Source organism: Rhincodon typus, chromosome 18, assembly GCF_021869965.1.
Source record: "Rhincodon typus isolate 14 chromosome 18, sRhiTyp1.1, whole genome shotgun sequence".
In the NCBI taxonomy this organism is placed as follows: Eukaryota; Metazoa; Chordata; class Chondrichthyes; order Orectolobiformes; family Rhincodontidae; genus Rhincodon; species Rhincodon typus.
This window is the reverse complement of record NC_063349.1, coordinates 24,498,115-24,512,589: the sequence shown is the minus strand read 5'-3', so window position 1 is coordinate 24,512,589 and position 14,475 is coordinate 24,498,115. Positions and strand designations below refer to the sequence as shown.

The 14,475-nt window shown below is 40.4% G+C and overlaps 1 protein-coding gene across 1 annotated transcript in view; it reads right to left on the bottom strand.

Annotated features, from left to right (window-relative positions):
* The window catches only part of slc13a4 (solute carrier family 13 member 4), a 101,257-nt gene extending 100,237 nt beyond the window's left edge, over window positions 1–1,020 (bottom strand). Inside the window, exon 1 of the mRNA XM_048608050.1 lies at window positions 938–1,020. The gene's annotated coding sequence lies outside the window, so the exon portion shown is untranslated. The remainder of the gene's footprint in view (window positions 1–937) is intronic.
* Window positions 1,021–14,475: the final 13,455 nt, after the last annotated feature.

The following is a 14,475-nucleotide window of genomic DNA, read 5'->3' as shown; positions in this document are numbered from 1 at the left end:
ATGTAACAACTATCCATCCCATCAGCATGAAACATTGCCTAAATCATAAACTGCATAAACAGACAAGAAGACTGGTTCCTGATTTTCACAAAGTACACAAAACTAACACTGAAGTATACTCAATTGTAATAGATATAAACAAAGCAGGAATTATTAATTCACAATAAGCCGTGAGCTATTCACTATAAATCAAAAAATGTAGCAGGGTTATTTGTAAAAGTCAACTTAGTGACAGCTCCTTACAGGAAGTGTAAATTAAAATTGATGAACTAAAATCTTACTAAGGCTGGTCTTTGGTTGGACAGTTTTAAATTTGCGATCTATCAAAAACCTGTTACCATTGAGCAATCCAGTTTGTTGGAGAGTTGGTCTGAGCAGAATCCTATTGAAAGTTGTTTAGTGCTCAAAAGGGGGACAAGCAGCATGCACTCATCTCATCTTGTATGCTACAAGCAGCTGACTTTAACTTAAAGGAATTGGTACTCAGAGCAAGAAAGCTGCTGCTGGCTGCCTGTACTGTCTGTGGCTGCATGTCTGGGCTGGACAAATTCAACACCAGCAAAGAGATAGAACTCATAAGTTCACTGATGCAGAGCTGAAGTTCTTAGTAATGGAGGATTACAGGAGTGAAACAGTGATTCCATGGATGGGTGGGGATGCAGAAGTATCTCAAGGACCATCCTCAGAAGGGAATAAAAAGCAGATGATCAGAGAGGTCAATTGCTAGAGTCTACATCTGTGAAGCAGTGCTGCAAGAAATTCAATGAACTCACATGCATGGTTAAGATCAGAGAATGCATCTTCACAAGACCTCTCCTACCAGTTGAGCTAAAAAGCTTTCATATTTCTTAATACATGACTCCCCCATCACTCATCCATTAACGGTCAATAGCATTGAGAACTCAGGCCTAAAATCCAGCTGGTGAACCTTACTCACACATACGTTCCATTACTGCCAGCCCTATACACAGCTCCTGCTCCTTCCATGTGCCGCCAGCTATTCAGTTGTGGAAGGGGCACCATCCAAACATAATTGTTATAAACCATTAGTAAAGTGTGCTGATTCTTAAGCCCCACTACTCCTGGGGTCACCACTGAAGTTAATGATTTAATCAAAGTACAAAAGTCCCAGTTAATTTGTCTGATGAAATCAGGTTAATGGAAAACACTGACCACGTTCCCACATTTAACATGAACTACTTTTTTTTACGAATAAATAAGTTCTAGGTGAACAAAACACAGAATTACCAAAATACAACCTCTAGTTGAAACTCTAACCCACATTTAAACCCCTAAACACATATGCAAACAAAATAAAATAAATGGTTTGTGTGTGATGGGGTAAGAACTGGGGAACACAGTTCAATAGAACCAGTCCACAGCATTTGATAAAATGTTCTTTTTGCTTCCCAAGCCTTTCAGTTCTTTGATCCCATTTCTTCAGGTTCTTTTACTTCTTCACAGGAGGCACATGGCGATAGGTACACTAATTACAAAGTTGCTTAGTTACTGGTTAAAAGCAACAGCTTACCGCAGTTGCTGGGAGAAAAAAAAATAGCTTTCTTCAGAAACAAAAACAGAACTTGCTGGAAAAGCTGAGCAGGTCTGGCAGCATCTGTGGAGCGAAATCAGAGTTAATGTTTCGAATCCAGTGACCCTTCCTCAGAACTGATGGTATCTCAGAAAAAGGTGTTTTTTATGTAGAAGATACGGTGGGGGAGGGGATCAAGAGTAAACGATAGGTGGAAATAGAGCCCAAAGAGAAAGAAGAATGGTTGGACAGACAAATGTGTGGATAATGATCAGACTTGGCAGAATGAATAGCTAATAATGGGACAATTAGTGGGTAACAATGGGTTGTGTGTGATAGCAGACCATGTAATAACAAGATCTGGTGTGTGCAGATTGGGGTGAGGATATGGGAGAAGGTGCCTCAAGCTCGAAAATTGTTGAACTCAATATTGAATCCAGAAGGCTGTAGAGTTCCTAAGTGGAAAATGAGGTGCTGTTTTTCCACCTTGTGCTGAGCTGTGCTGGAACACTGCAGCAAGCCTGAGACAGAAATGTTGGCCAGGGAACAAAGTGGTGAGTTACTTTCTTCAAATTTCAAGTACTTCTACTGCAGAGAGATAGAGACACAGAACCTGCTCTTCTAGCAGTCAGGGGGCTTCTCACCCTCTGTTGTAGACAAACATGTTGTTTATCTGGCCAGGAGCTAATCAAAGAGCTGTTGTCATGCTGCTGACCTCTGGCATCCACAACTGGTCACTATGCACAAACCAATCAGCACTCTGTTGCTGGCTGAACCTCACTTGGCACTCATTACCCCAGTCTTAACTCATCTCTGCCACTACTTGCAAAAGTAACAATGTAATCACAACTCACAATGAGTTCCAATAACTTGTTTTCAAAAGTGCAGTAGACCCTCTCACAGTCCTGGGTTTTAAAATAGTTTTTTTTCCCCATTTCAGCCCATAACCAAGAACAATAAATGATATTTAAAATGCAGTCTTTACATAATGCAAATGATCAATGACATTCTTTGTTCTGTCTTGCAGGGCACAATGGTCCATAAGCTCTGGGAACAGTGCAAAACTTACCAGCAAAAGGGACCTGTATCACATTCGTCCTACAGATGATGATACTGTATAACATGGGGCTGTTGTAACAGAGCCTGTGGCAGCTGCATGGCAAAATCATGGAGCTACGTTCCTGTCTAATGCATTTTTCAACTTCATCCTGAAATCTGGTATGAAATACAAGTTGATGAGGATCTGCTCATGACCTCTTGCTTTCCAACATATCTCAAACTTTCCCAACCAGAAGCTTTCCCTTTCTAAATGTTTGCTTTAAGAATTCTATCAACAGTTGCCCTCCCACCCACATCATACCTAGGAGGAAAAGAGAGAGAAAATCCACACATGAGAACTCTGCTCAGAAGCCATACAGTAGAACACTGAGGAGAATCTACCCTGAAATGTTGAGTGCATTGGGAAATAATATCTGTCACTTCTAAGATGCATTGAGGAATTCACCTCCAACCTGGCAAAGGGCACTGTGCAGAGTTTGCCTTCTTTGTAGCCTCTGCTCCATCTCTATGTCCCGTTGCAGACTCAAGGTGCTACAACTACAGCTTGCATACATTCAGCCTTTATCTGGAAAGGTCAATAAAACCATTATCCATCCTTTGAGAATGTAACATCTTTCCCTTACATTTCCAAGAATTCAACACACCCCCTCCTTAAATACTACAGAGCACTTCTAGAAACAGTACAGCAGCAGAAGTCGATCCAAATCACCTTGTAAGTTTTCTGAAGAAGAGTCCTGACCTGAAATGTCAACTTTCCTCCTCCTCTGATGCTGCCTGGCCTTTTGTGTTTCTTCAGCTCCACTCTGTGTTGTTTCTGACTCCAGTATTTGCACTTCTTGCTGTCTCTTACTTATAAATTGCATTGTTGTCTCTTTAAATCACTCCAGAGGGAGATCCATCTTGCAATTTAATTTATGTTGTTTGGTGAATGACAAAGGTATGCAAGTCAATTTTAAAATTTGTTTCTCAAATTGACCAGAACAATAGTTTGATATCATGATCTGGATACATGAGAATCTTCCAACATGTGCAAATCATGTCTGTACAAGTGTCCTCCCAGCATGGGTACCTCACATTATCAGAAGCACTGCTGTGCCTCATTTGGAGGGCCTTCAACTTCCAGCTGAGGTACAGAGCCAATTTTCTTAGGTGATATCTGTTTGATAATTTAGTTCATAAATTATAAACGGATCTTCCCCATGTCAGGACAAATACAATTATAAGCTACCTCTGTCCATGTTTCTAAAATAGGATTCTCAAAGATGACAGTAAACAGCATGGAAATTGTTGATAAAAACAAAACAGAAAATACTGGAAATACTCAGTTTTTCAGTTTTGACACAAGGTCATTGATTGGAAATATTGATTCCAGGCAGAATTTTACCAAAAATCAGCTAAGTGTCAATTTCAAGGAGTGTTTTGGAGGGTTTCCCTCTGTCAGCTCAAGCAAGTTATCTCATGAAATTCTCTGCCACTCACCTTAATAAGTATACCTTAATGGTGCCACTCTTACACTATTCTGCTCTCATTAGTGGTGGAAGTTCTCACCATTGCTGATGTTTATGTAAAGTCCAGTTATATAGCAGGTCAAACACTGCCAGCTGTAAAAGGCCCGTTACAATGCACATTGTGAGGGGGAAACCAAAAAGAAAAGCTTCTGAGATTACGTGTGTGGCACAGGTAGCAGTGCTTTGCAAATTAAGCTCACATTTGCAAATGTATTGCTATTTTACATCATCACCCATCTGATTGACTGCCAATGTAATTGTATTTACAAGAATTAAAGTACAGAAGCCACCCAACCTTAGCACCATACTTTGTTAGAAACCTCTTTAAGGATACACCTTTGCTTACTCCCAATGTAACAGAACAAGTTGTCACTGTTCAATATGGGATCATCACATGTTAGAATGCTTTCAAACAGCTAAAAATGTTAACTTTTATTGAATAACAACAAAAGTGAAGAAAATAAGCAAAGAAACAAAGCTGCAGTTGTTTCTGGAATAAACAGTAACTGCTTGACTTTCAAGCAGCAACAAATTTACAACCAATGAATGATTACTTCACCCAATTCACGTCCATTGGAACCAAGTGTCAATTAAGTCCCGTCTGGCTTGTTGTACCCAATGCTGCACCACCTTATCATAGTGAAGGTGATGTTGCTCCTGCTTAATGACCCCATCTTCATCCTCAGAAAATAGCAGCCATTTTCCTGGCTCTAACACATCCATCACATCCCCTTTCATCCACTCCAGTGCTACAGCAGACAGCATACAATAATTACGCAGCACACTCTGTCCAATCCACGCTTTGGAACCTCACCTTCAAGAGGTCTAATATCTGCTCCCGACAGCGCTGGTGGAAGAATGGTCCGCCTTGTATCTGTACTTGGCCACAGAAGGTTTTGTAACAGTGTCCTCAGACATGGTTACAGAGGAGTGTAGCCTCATCTCCCTATAACCATCCTTATAAGGCATCTGCTCCTTGAAATTAAGTAGGAACAAGGATATAGACATCATGGCAGCTTACAGGGTACCTAGCACTGACTTTTAAGACATGGTACTGATGATCACAAGTGACTTGTACATCCACTGAATGGTACCCTTTTCTGTTGATGAAGTAGGCTGCGTGATGGTATGGTGCTCTCAATGCGATGTGTGTATGGTCTATGGTGCCCTGCAGTGGGGGAAGCCAGCAATATTGGCACTGTCTGCTATCCAGTGCAGCACCGATCTCATCACAGGGAAGTAAGTTGAAACTCTGTGATCTGGCACAAGTTGCATTAGTAAGTCTTGATGTATTTGTGGGGTGAGGATTGAGAGATCTCATGCAGGGTCCCAGTGGATCCTTGGAAGAAGCCAGTTGTGTAAAAATATAGCATAGCTGCCATCTTGATGGCCCGCAGGATAGGATCGCCAATTGTGCCTTTAGGTCGTAGGTCCTGCTCCAGCAGTTGGCATTGTTCTGACAGTGTCTTGGAACATCCTCAGTCTGGAGCGACAATGTACCTTAATCACTTCAAGGAAGTGGCATTGAAGACAAGAGATTGTGGGCCTCCTATCCCTTATCTGCGTCCTGAGGGGATTTTCATATGGAGGCTGTTCAGCAGCTGCCGGAAATTACTGCTGCTCGTGGACTTGCTGGTCCATTTGTTCCTCCTCAGTTTCTCTGTGAACTCATTGCAACGTGGGCAAAGTGATGATAACCACTGCTGTGGCTGGATCCATTGGTCATGGTTCTCATGAACCTGTGCGGGGAGTTTCAGAAACAGAACAGGTCCTTAGTAATGTGAGCAGTTAGCGTTCACATCACTCATAAATGATGGCTTAGTATACTCCTCAATACAGTGGGGCATGAAGGACTCCAACATGAATGCCTCTATGTGGACCTTAGACATAGTGAACCTTATTCAGATGAATGCTGTACAAGACATCTGGCACATATACCATAGGAAATTGTAAGTGCGGCAGGATTACTGAAACTTTGTCCCACATCCCCATATCATCTAAGAAAGGCAACATTGCATATGTTACAGTTGAAGATGAGAGAAAATCAGCTCCACACCCAAGTGCAGTGTGCGAGACCTTGGATTGCCTTTGTGGATTGTGGCTTAATCACGCAATCGTCATGAATCAATTCTCCATAAAAGCCAGGGTGGGCAATGATCATCAATTACCCCTTCTTTCACAGTAACCGATGTTCTACAATCTGCTTTTGATTCTCACCCATATAACAACATGTCAAACGCCCTGACTGATCACTGCTGATAAATATGACAAGCTGCCTGGCTTTTTGTTTACACCTAAAGGCAAGGCAGCATAGCGGTATTGTGAGTCTGTAAGTTCTGAATGAGGTGCCAAAGTGCAAAACAGGAAGGCAAGGCAGAGTTGCTGTGATCATCCACGAGATGAGTGAGCACTAAGAGAGCAAGTGGAGAGCCCTGAGATGCACTCTGCTCAAACAATGCAGGTGGGTGTTTGTCCTTGCATAATGAAAGTTTTCAGTATGCTCAAAAGTGCAGCACTGAAGTGAAGAACTGTATTCAAGGTGACTCAGAGATGTGCCATGATGAAGCAATGAAGCTGGTGTGTGTCCAATGCTAACCTCCCATGGATGGGGGGACGAAAGAGGGGGGGCACAGGGAGAGGATTGTCACTGTGCATAGGACGGAACCTGAAATGTTGGGAACTGCTGGTCAAGATAGAAGTCTGGAGGAGTGGCGAGTTGGAGCCATCAGGTCTCCGGTCTTGCTTCCATTTTGGGAAGTATCAACTACAAATGTATCCCTGCTGCATAGGAAAAGAGCAAACTGCATATCAATGAGGTGTGAATATGTCATAATGAAATTTTAATGTATGCAAATAGGCATCTTCCCACTCACTAGCAAGATTCTCATCTCGCCACTCAAAACTTGCATGTAAAATCAGACCTTTCTCATTAAGAATTCCATTTTTCTGATCTTGACAACTGACTCATCATTAGCCACACCATTCAGAGGTTGGGGGAATTCTACTATCTTTGTTTCTGCCTGACCTTCTGAATATTTCCAGCATTTTGTTTTCCGCTTTTCAGCATCTAAGTGTTTTGTTTTTGTATGGAATCTTTATGCTGAGTGATCACATCCCTGAACTTCTATCCAAGAACCAAGAATTGAGCTGAAATTAAACATTACTATCAAGACCACCATGCTTTCTGGATACACAGTTATTTTACACTTTGTTTCCTTGCAGTTTTCTCAGCCTTAGTTTCAGTTCCTGTTATTCAAATTATGGCTTGCTCTGAATTATACCAGCTAACATTATGAAGGAAGAAAGATCATTGCTGACATCAGCAGCAAACAAAAACAAAATCCTCAAAAGGGAATATAGTAAATAGAAACAAAGGGAGTATCAGACAAAAATGGCAAACTTCATTAAGCATGCATATTGCATCATTGTTTTGATCCACTTCAGGTTCAGATGCTCCTGCCATTTTTCAGAAAAAGTATAAGCTTTATCTCAATGGTAATATACACAATTGGAGCTTCAGGCCCTTCTCCAAAAAACTCAGCATACAAGATCAGGCTAAAAATTCTGTATAATACCGTGGAAGCATAATCTGTCAGAGCTTTCAACTTTTATTTGAAATGTTAAATTAGCTTCTTGTATGGATATGAAGTCTCTACGGCACTAGTTATAAAGAAGAGCAGCAGAGTTGTGCTGGACAATTATTACACCTCTATTGGCACAATTCAGAATAAAAGCAGATTGTGTAGTCATTTGTCTCATAGCTCTTTGTGGGTGTTGCTGTGCACTAATTTACTGTTGTGCTTTGCAGCATTATAATAGTGAATATACTGCAAATCTACTTAATTGTCTGTATAGCACCATGGGAACTGAAAAATTAATGGTCCTATATAAACACAAGTTCTCTACTTTTGTGCAGGTTATTCAGAGCAAAATATCCCATAGTAAAAGCAAAATACTGTATATGCTGGAGATCTGAAATAAAAGCAGAAAATGCCAGCAAAACTCAGTAGGTCTGGCTGTATCTGTGGAAAGAGAAAAAGAGTTAATTTTTCAAGTTCAGTGTGACTCATCTTTGAAACCAGGAAAAGGAGAAGGAGCTGGAGAGTAAGATGTTTAGTGAGGCAAAACATGATGTCCTTCAAATTAATACCTCTCACTCACCTACAAAGAAGCTACAGGTGACATACATTAAATGGAAGCCATACCAAGAGCTTCATGATCAAAAAATGTGCACCCAACTCTATTAGCCCTGAAAATTGCTTTTGGTTGTAACAATTATTGAGTGTACTCAATGTTTACACAAATGCCTTCATTCAAGCAGCCTTGGGAATCTGTATAAAATTGCCTATGCTGCTATCTGGATTTATATTTTCCATATGACTAGGATTCATCTAATTCGACATTACATCAGCAATATGATAAACATATGTTATTCTAAAGCAGTGCTAAATTTTTCCAAATGTATCATTGTGAGAAAAAGCCTCAACATCCTTAACAGAAAGAATTGACACGAGTGAAATATCTTGCTTATTTGTGAGAACATGCAAACAATGTTTCATTGAAAAATTGGGTCTTTTAGAAATGGACATGACTTACTTGTTTTGCCTGCCCAGTTCTGATTAAGGCAAATAATCACATGCACAAGTGAATTAATGGCTGATAAGACGTGGATAATGAGCCGTCCCAGATTTACAAGAGCAACACATGAGGAGCATGTTTTTCATCCAGAGTGGGTCCATTGGGTCTAAAAGGGACTCTTGCTACTTTAATAGGACAGGAGGTGATCCCTATTACCATCCAGATCACTTGACCTATTTAGTTATTGCTTTCTCTGCCTTGTAAATTATTGTCATTCAGGAAAGGCATTAATCCAGTCATTCCTAGGAAGGACTTCAAGCTGCTTTGAAGCAGGAACAGCATGGAGGTTGGCATCAGATTGGTCACTAGTCCAACAATTTCTCAGTGACTGCTCAAAGGTCATCGGACCACAATTGATCAATGAGTACTCTTCAAGACTGAATATAAGCAGTGTAATATCAGATAGGGCATATCACTCACCTGCTATTGAACCTATTCAATTTTCATACCATTCACATTTTCTAGATGAAAATAAAGGCAGACGAGTCACTCCTTTGTGTTACTGACAAAGTGACAAACTTCTAAAGGTGTATGACAGATCTTTCATAGATGTAGCATTATCATTACATTTTCAGCCTTAGATAATCAATATTCATAATGCAGACTTAATACATACCATTATAACAGAATATAGTCTCAAATAATATCAGCCAGGGATGGAGTTTTACTGAAATACATAAGTCCAGGGACAGTGCTGCCATTATGTAAAATAAGCACTTGCCTTGGTAATTTTGACAGGGATAATGAGGGGTGTGCACAGCAAAATCTATTGGCTTCTTAAGTGAATCAGTCCCTGAACATATACAATTAAGATGGAAATAAACTCAAATCCCATTACCATGAGGCATTGTCATGCAGTGCCGTCACATGCAACATAACATTGCCCAATCAAATTAGAGTCATAGAGGTTTACAGCACAGAGAAAGATCTTTTGGCCTACCAAATCTGTGCCCATCAAATACAGCCACCTAACCATTCTAACCTCCTTCCGCTGGGAAAAAAAAAGGACTCATTTGGCTGGGCATTTGGTGAGTTATGATGGATTTGAATTTCATTGAGGGATTAGGCATGAGCAGTAAACATTAAAAAGAAAACAAAGAACTGAGAATGCTAGAAATCTGAAACAAAAACCGAAATTACTGGAGAAACTCAGCTGGTCTTGTAGCATCTGTGGAGTGAAAGCAGAGTTAACATTTCAAACTGAACTTCAGAAATGAATGGTCACTGGACCTAAAATGTTAATTCTGCTTTCTGTCCACAGATACTGCCTAATTTGTTGAGTTTCTTCAGCTATTTCTGTTTTTATAGCAGCGAGCATTGTCTGATTATGATGCGGGTGAGTGGAAGTTCACATCATTTCACTTCTGATTTTGCCAAGCATTTGTTTTAAGTTTACTGAAAATTTTCTCACAGTATTTCTATTAATGACCATGTCAGCTAAAGAACCGAGCTATATCTCGGAGTCCATTCATTACTTAGGAGTATTCACACAGCAGGGAGTTCCCAATACAGAGGCAGTGAGTCCCATAATGTCCTGTGCCCCAAACCCACCCCTGGGTTACGAGACTTGCTTTCACTTACAATGTACTCACACCTTGCCACTATTCCGCTAACATTACCTGGAAAATGGGGTAATGGGTGGTGGGGGCAAATGCGGAACAGCAGGCTGATGGTTTGCCTAGGGTAGCAAATATCCTTGTGACGATCCTACAAAAGCCACAAACATTGTCAAGACAGCTTAAGAATCAGCAAAGACTAAAAAATCTGTAGATATGCATTGGTTTTACTTCTTTCATTTTTTACAACAATATACTTTTAAGTCAGTATACACCACAACAATGTTACTGCAATAGTTGCCCACAGGCACTTCCACCTAATATATACATTTCAGTTTTAAGGAGCAAGCACAACAAAGTTGAAATACATTCTGACTATGCAATTGGCAAATTAAATGTAAATTGCTCCTAATTCTTAACTGAATTAGTTTACAAGTTGTATCTCAAGGCCTGGAACAGTGTCCCTATCTCTGGCCCAGCAGGACTAGGTTCAAGATTCACCTGTCATAACATGTCTCAACAGGTTGATTATATTTCTACAAGTTTTATCTCATTAACACCTGAAAACACATTTATGCTCAGCACTCTAATTAAGTAAATTAGTTTTATTTCAAATGAAGGTCACTAAAACTCTTTGTAACAGAATAAAGCACACACTCGTATTTTAATCTCATTCCTGACAGAATACCACTTTTTTTAGTGACTAGTACAGACTTCAATATTTATGAGATGTTTTGTCTCCACACTGAGGACAACCTATCTTAAAAAGTGGTAAAGCAGTACAAAACTGGCCATAAATAAGACTGTGGACAAGCAGGTGGCATTGCACAACCTGTAACCTCATAGACTGACATCTCCCTCAGCCTGCCATCAAAATTAAACCAGGAGATCAATGAGAAATGTAGGACAATATGCCAGAAGCAACAGCGGTGAGGTCCCAAAGTTATGAATCTATAGCACAACCTACGATAAACAGGAGAAGCAGCTTAGGCAGATTAGCTACAAATTTATCAAATGGCAGTTTACGTTGAAGGGCTGAAAGTTCCACTCCTGCTCCTACCCTTGTCTGATCCATGAATCACATGTAATTTCTGCAGTCCTGTCACATCCAGTTAAAATGGTTATGGATAGTTAAATAATTAACAGGAGCAGCAGGGTCAAAAAATAATCCCATCCTGAATAATAGTGGACTCCAGCACATCAGTCCAAACTTCAAGGCTGAAGCATTTGCACTGATTTTGAGCAGGAAGTACCAAGCTAATGATCTATCTTAGCCTCCACCTGCAATCTTCAAAATCTTCAAAGATTCTGTTCTTTAATCCATGTGATATCAGGCAATGGCTAAGTACACTGGATGACCAAGACCAAGACAACATCCCAGCTGGAGTGCTGCAACTATGTGTCCCACAACTAGTCGTACCCCTTTCTAAGCTGCTCCAGTGCAAATACAACACTGACATCTACCCAACAATGTGGAAAATTGCAGATGATAAACTGCCCACAAAAATAGTCAAAATTTAACCCAACCAATTACTGCCCCATCATTCTATTGTCAATCATTATTAAAGTGATAGAAGAGGATGTTGACAGTGCTATCAAGCAGCACTTACACAGTAATAACCTGTTCACTGACTCAGAACTAAGAACTCAGTTTGTGTTCCATGTGGAACACGGAATCCCTGACTTTATTGGAGCCATCACTTAAACATGAACAAAAAAGCTGATTTCCAGAGGTGAAGTGAGTGACTGCCCTTCACATCAAGGCACAATTTGACTGAGTGTGACATCTAAGTGCCTTAGCAAAACTGAAATCTATGGGACTGAGGGAAAAACTCAAGCACAAAGGAAGGTGGTTGTAGTTGTTGGAGACCAATCAGCTCAAACCCATTGCATTTCTTTAGGAGTTCTTCAAAGTAGTGTCCTAGGCTCAACCATCTTCAGCTGATTAATCAATGGCCTTTTCTTCATATTAAAAGTCAGGAGTGGGAAGCTTTCTTAATGATTATACAGTATTTAATTCTATTCACAAATTCTTAGATAATCAAACAGTCCATGCCTGCAGGTAACAAGATGTTGACAAAATTCAGGGTTGGGGCTGATAAGTGACAAGTAATAATCATCACAAAATTGCCAATTAATGTCTATTTTCAATGAGACAGAGTCTAACCATCTTCTCATGACTTTTGATGATAATTTCATCACTGAATCTTCACCATCAATATTTTGGGAGTTATCTCTGACCAGTAACTGCACAGACAAAATGGACGTAGTAAGTCCAGTGGCTACACAAGCAAGTTAGGACTGGGTGACCTGCAGCATCTAACTCAACTCTTGACTCCCCACAGCCTGTCCACCATTTACAAAGCACACGTCAGGAGCGTGATGGAATATTCTCAGTTGCCTGGATGAAGTCATATTCCAATATTACTCAAGAAACTTAACAGCTTCTACAGCAAAGCAGATTACTTGACTGACAACACACCCACCTCTTCAACCATTCATTCCTTCCAGCATCACATTCTGCATCGTTATATACACCAGCTACAGGATGCACTGTAGCAATTCATCGAGGCCTCTTCAGCTGCACCTTCTGAACGTGCAGTTACCGGCTAAAAAGTCAAGACCTGTAAATGCATGGGAGAATCACCACTTGCAAGCTTCTTTCAAGTTATGCATCATCCTCACTTGGAAATATTTCTCCTTTCCTTCACCATTGCTGAATCAAAATCCTAAGACTCTTTCCCTAGCAGCACTGTCAGTATATCTTTATAACATGAATGCAGCAACTCCAAAAAATGTCTCATCAGCAACTTCACATGAGAATTTAAAGATGGATAATAAATATTGGGCTGGACCTTTTTTTTTAAACTAAGTCTGAGTTGTGTCATGTTTTTGAAGGATTTCTTGCCCTGAGGCCTAGCAAGTATTCTCGCCATTTCTTACCAATCTCTATCTATCAACTTCTGCCTTCGAAACATTCAAGGATTCTGCTTCTACTTTTTGAAAAGGGGAGTTCCAAAGATTCATGAATACTTTCAAGACCCCTCAGGATTTTATTTGTTTCAATCAAGTCCCTTCTTAGTCTTCTAAACTCCACAGAACACAAACCTAGCTTGTCCAACCTTTGCTCACAAGTCAACCTATTCTTTTCAGATATTCAGCTACTGAACATTCTCAGAACTGCTTCCAACACTATTACATCTTAACTTGGTCTGGCCTACCTGTGAATCCAGATCTGCAGCAATGTGGTTGATTCTTAACTACCTCTGAAATGGCCTAGCAAACCACTTATTCCAAAGAAAGGAAAAAAAAACTGGATGCACCACCTGGCATTCATCTAGGCAATAGAAACAAGAATGACAAATGCTTCCCTGTTAGCCCTTCTTACCAATATGTAGGGCTTTGTGCCAACATTGGGAGTGCTATCCCACCTACAAGCCAAGCAATAGCCTCATAGAATTAAAGCTTACAATGTCCCAGACACCACATCATAATCTGAATTCTGAGGAAGGTCACCGGACCTGAAACATTAACTCTGATTTCTCTTCAAGGATGACGCCAGACCTGCTGAGTTTTTCCAGCAGCTTCTGTTTTCGTTTGTGACCACATCACAATCTCTGAGTTTATCATGACAGTGGGGGGGAATCAGAATTTGATGACATAGTAAGGCACTCAACATTGACCTCACCAGAGTTATCAGACAGCATAGAAACTAGTTTCAATTCACTCATGTGATATCAAGAAATGATATTTCTTGGATACTATAAAAGCTATGGGCCTTGACAACATTCCAGGAATGGTATAGAGCAAGTTGTGCCCCTATCCATGCTGTTTAAGTACAACATTGGCATCTATGTAAAAATGTAGAAAGTGCCCAGGTATGTCCTATACATAAGGGGAGCCAATGGTTTGGTTTATTTGGACTTTCAGAAAGCTTTTGACAAAATCCCACATAAGAGATTAATGTGTAAAATTAAAGTGCATGAGTTGGGGTGTAATGTATTGAGATGGATAGAAAATTGGTCAGCAGACAGGAAACTAAGAAGAGAAATAAATGGGAGATAGTAGGAACTGCTGATGCTGGAGAATCCGAGACAACAAGGTGCAGGGCTGGATGAACACAGCAGGCCAAGCAGCATCATAGGAGCAGAGCCTCTCTGCTCCTATGATGCTGCTTGGCCTG